The following is a 5557-nucleotide window of genomic DNA, read 5'->3' as shown; positions in this document are numbered from 1 at the left end:
TACCATCTGGAATTTACATGCCACGGTACAGTAAGAGCAGAATGTTATTAATGTATATTATTATTTCATTGCACAATTACAAAATATGCATACCACATCCATTGTAATGTGTTATGTTCACAGCACAGGAAGTTTATTTAGGTCTTAACATCTTGATGTATATTTACTCCATTACATTTGTTCATGCTACTTGCGTCGTAACTAAGAGCAATTACCACAGCAAGATGGCGCCCCACTAGTACTAATCGGCAAATAGAATAGAACGCGGACGTCGTTCTAGTTTACTATGATAGTATATATGCCACGCCCTTGTTTAGGGCACTATTAAAATATGAGCACACAGTTATACCATTCAATTTAATTTATGTATTGCCTTTATGGGCAATTTACCATGTAATAAGGATTTAATCTCAAAATATAAAAAAATAGTTTCTGATTTACTTATCTAAATTTTGGATTGGTTGTTAAGCACAAAGCTACACAAGGGACTATTTGTGTTCTGCCCACCATGGGTATCGAAACAGTGAATATGTAGCGTCCTAAGCTTGCATATTCACTGCCACTGAGGGCCTTTATATATATAAACATTTCCGTCTATGAGCTTTCTTCACGTGCTACTCTAGAGACCTGCAAATGATTTAATAAAATGCTAGTTAAGTATTTTAAATAAAATTTACACAATTTCTATTTAGATTTTGTTTTTACTTTTCATTGCCATAATTTGAAATTTAAATTGAAAGGATATATATGCATATATATATATATTGTTTATACAATTGAATCATTTTCAAATAATACTAATATATACTCTATATTGTAATACAGGACAATACTATATGTCTGCTACTCCCTTTAGTTAAATTTGTTTCAAAAATTATCGTGTTTTTCAGAGTCCTTAGTTTCAACGCACAGATTCGTTCAGGTTACTTAAGCTTGCCCTGTTTTCAAAGCATGCAAAAATGTGAATTCGCTAATTAGCAATTATCTGATTTTCTTGCAATGAAGTTAGCAGGTGATGTACAGAAATTAAAATTTATCTTTCCCCCTCGACAAGTCAGATAAGAGTCAGAGGCAGCTGTGTCCAAGAGCTTAACTGTTAGTAGACACAGATTTTAAATTTTAAGCTGTGTCTCTTGTGCAAACGTGACTTTATTTATTATTTTGTTTTCGTACTTAAAGCTAGGTTTGCCCCCGTAAGACATATAATAGGAGAGTTAAATGGTGTTTCTGTAGCTTCTCAAGTTTAAACTTTTTAGTTTAATTTACTCTTAACTTGAAGGATCTTGTGTGAATAGTTTTTACAATATAATTTTGACTTTTACCTAGTGAAGTGAATTTTTTAAATGAATTATGTCCCATCTGGTGGGTCACTAGTTAGTTTATGACTTGCAATACTAAAATGCGGTAGACACTAGACAGAGTGCATATAGCCCATTGTGTAGCATTTTGCTACAATTACAACAACAATTTAAACCTTAAATGGAAATGTTCAAGCATTTGGGTTTTGTTTTAATGTGTAGTTTAGTGGCTTTATTCTAATTCCCCGAGAAATTTATTTTCATTCTGAGGCTTATACTTTAGTTATTTACAGAAAGGACAACACACTGAACTGATAAAAGCTTTTTAAATAAGGTCTTCATGTTGCTCTTATGAGTTTCCCTTATTTTGTTTTGTTTTTACCTTGTAATTGCGTTTATTTTTGTGAATACACGTTTGTTTGTTCATTTTGAAACTATCGGTATTAAGTCTTTCTCCTTTTCAATACCTCCTCATTCGTCACAAAAATGTGTAGATAACATTCCTATCTAAACGTTTAGGGTATATTAATAATACACATTCAACTTGTACAATATATTGCTTAACTGGGTAATGAAGAAAACTTTATTATAAATGTACACCGTTTCAACAATATCATATCATCCTCGGGTACAAGTAGTTTACAGATAAACATGAATATGTATATATACAGTATGAAACAAAGAGGTCACATAACAGGAGATTGCTTGACAGCTCACTAAAGGTTTCTTGGTACACCGGATTTTTTGGTTTAGATTGGGGCTGTTTTATTTAATTAAATAGTTTCTGTTATTTTTCTTTTGTTGATGTTTGTCCAAAATTACAGTGTTTTGTATAGACATATTGTGGATTTTTGAGTTGTAATGATGGTAATATGAAAGATTTTTTTTATTACGCTCGGTGAATCTGGTTTCCAATTTTCTTCTAGTTTCTCCGATGTAGAATTCTGGACAATTATTGCACATTATTTTATATGCAACGTTGGTATTGTGTAAATCTATGTAATTTGTATTTAGTAATGGCTTTAATTTAAGTCCGAATTTTTGAGTGAATTTGAAGACGACAAGAAGTTTATGTTTAATGGCAAATTTTCTCCAAGTGTGAATTATTTTGATGGTAAACTGCGGTGTAATGTTGGTTGTTGTTTGGTGTATTAGTGTAAATTTTGTTTGTGAATTGAGTTTGACGTTTTTGTTCTGGTGGTTGTGTGAAAAATTTTCGACAATACTTGGTGGAAATTTGTTGGTGTGAATAAAGGGTTGCTTTATATGGTTGATTTCTTCATCTTCGTTGTCAGTTGAGCAACGTTTTGAAACTGTTTATAAGGTTCTTTTTAGTATATTGAATTTTTTTTGTTTGAATTCATGGGCAGAATTCCAGGGGAATTCGAGGCCTGTGTGAGTGATTTTTTAGTGAATTTTGGTTTTGGACTGTGTGTCTATAGAAAAGGTTTAAGACTAGTGTATTATATGCAATGGTATTTCTCGAAGAATATCTGAGGCCCGATAAGCGACATTAAATTTTTGTTGACAGAGTTTTTCTTTTCTATTCTATGATGGATATTATAATGTTGAAATAAAAATGAGCTCGAAATTACGTAGAAAGCGTCGTGAATGACCGTTAAACAAGCATTCAACACAATAATTGTGTCCAGAAAAGGTAGACTTCTTTGAGGGAGAGCACTTCATAGTAAAGCTACACTAGACCTCTCGTGAAGTTGCACACAAGTAAGCTTCAGAGATAATTTTACTGAATAAACACGATTCTTAAATTAATGTAACACCAAAATAATTACAAATGAAGTCCCGTGATTGTTTTAGCCACAGATATTTCCAATATAACACAAAATGAAAAATTTCAACTTCACTGAATAATTGATAGCTCAATTAAATACACATCTATCTCAACCTAATCAACAACCATAGATTTTGATATTCAGTGAAACATTATGCACATTCCATGACCAACACTGTAAAAAAATATATATACATACAATTAACCGTCAGTTTTCAATGTTAAAAACCGTGTTCTAAAGTATAGTAAAAACATTAAAATAACGTGAAAAATATAATACAAATAAACATATACTTTAAGTTTACTGAAAGTTGTTTTAATATGTATAACCATTTTTTCAAAACACTGCCATATTCACTGAATTCAATGTGAAACCGTTTAAAGAAAAAATTGACAACAAAAGACGGAATTTCTTGAAATTAACTGTGAGGTACGATATCTAAACCTTCATTTCTATACACAATAGCAATTTCTTTACCATGCAACTGAATGATCGAAATTTATGTTTATATATATGTGTGTGTGTGTGTGTGTGTGTGTATTAAAGTTATTTTATGTGGATAAACTATTTAAAAGTGTTTCTGTGTGGAACTGTGTGTGGATTAACAATTAGTTTTAAAATATTTTTTTGCAGATCGACTGTGAAGGAATAATAGAAATACATACATAAATATATATTTTAAGTGGACTAAACATTAAGTTAAAAGCATTTATTTGTGGAATGACTATGAAAAATATATTGAAGTACATGATAAAGCAATTATTTTATGTAGAATAATCGTTAATTTAAGGGTATTCCCTTGTAGAATAACATTAAAAATACGCAAAATACGGATTAAAACAGTAAAATGAACGGTGAATTGTTGCGAATTTAACAGCAGACATCGTGCATTAGTTTAAAGTTTTGAACTTATTTTTACGGTAAAAGGTCTGATAGTTCAACTGCCAATCGTTTTACAGTAAATTAATATAAATTTTTATTTTACAGTGAACGTCCAGACAACTCAATGGTTTCCAGTGTAGCTCATTGTAGTTAGAACAATACAGCATTTCACAGAGTTAAAAGAAAAGTCTCACAAAGACGCATAATAGGCCAAAACCATTAACAATAACCCAAATTTATTAAAAACAACAACAAATAGTCAAAATTCATTAAAAACTAACTGAAAATTGCTAAAAAAACTTCAAAAATGACAGGTCACATCCACACTTAAAGGTATCGAGATTATGCCCCCACTTTGGGAGCATGGGCTATTATTTGGTGTTTTTTAGCATCTTGCATTTTTTGAATTAATAAACCAAAATATAGCAGAAAGTCTATATGTTCACCATAAATGATTTTTGCCCTTTTGGAAGAACACAGTCCAAAATCGTTAAAAACATAAAATGCTCAAATTGATTTTAACTTAATTAGTTGAAAACGTTATCAATATGAGCATTTATCCAATAAAAAGTAGCTTGTAGGTTTAAATATGGATTATTTTTTAACAATTCTACTCAAGGGTGAAATTCTCAAAAAAAAAGTAGAGATACTCAGCTGGGTGAAGTGTACCTGTTTTCGAAAAAGAAAAAAAATCTACGTGTGAACATAAAAAAATACTAATATAATAAAAAAAAACATTTTATACTATTAGTAAGTTTTTCCATATCTTCCACTGAATAAACATCAAGATCTAAAGCATTATTTTCTTTCATCTTATCATAATTACTTTTTATAAAAACGTTTACCCAATATATATCTTGTTGATGATTTCATGTATATGGTGACAAAAATAATCGTTAACAGAGCTTTTAAACAGAGTAGTTCTTCGTTTTCATACATAATTGATATTGAGATTGTTTACTTGGATGTTTAGAAAAGATAAGTTATTGTTTTCTTCCATGTCATATGTAACATTTATAAATGGAGATTGGTAGTTTAGGTATTCTAAAAACTTTTTGGCGTGATCAGTGTTGTGAAAGAGTAAAAAGGCATCATCAAGGTATCTTCTATATAATACAATAATATAGTAATAGATATTTCTTTGAAATATTATAGTTATTTACATCAGTTATGCTAAAAGCATTTTGTTTTGTTGAACTATTCCGCTGTTTTAGAATAGATCATTTATTACATCAAATGATAGAAAATATTTTAATGATTGTTCAAATGGTAAAAAAATAATCGTTTAAAATAGCAGTCATTACAAAATCACAAATTCAACGATATCCAATTCCGGTTAATTAATTTCGCTTTATCTGGCGCACTTATATACAAGAATAGAGGGCGCGTAGAAAAGACCAGAGTTGCCACAAACAGACATGATCCTTCTAGAATATCATGACGTGTTACTAGCGTCACGTGACTTACACTGTCGTAACAATATATATATATACAAGCGCGCGCACACACATATCTAGACATACATATACAGAAATACACCAAATATACACAGCGCGGTCACAAGTAAATAGACACCAAATTTTC

The sequence above is a fragment of the Limulus polyphemus genome, unplaced genomic scaffold (genome assembly GCF_000517525.1).
Source record: "Limulus polyphemus unplaced genomic scaffold, Limulus_polyphemus-2.1.2 Scaffold14, whole genome shotgun sequence".
NCBI classification, from domain to species: domain Eukaryota; kingdom Metazoa; phylum Arthropoda; class Merostomata; order Xiphosura; family Limulidae; genus Limulus; species Limulus polyphemus.
This window is presented reverse-complemented; position numbering follows the sequence as displayed.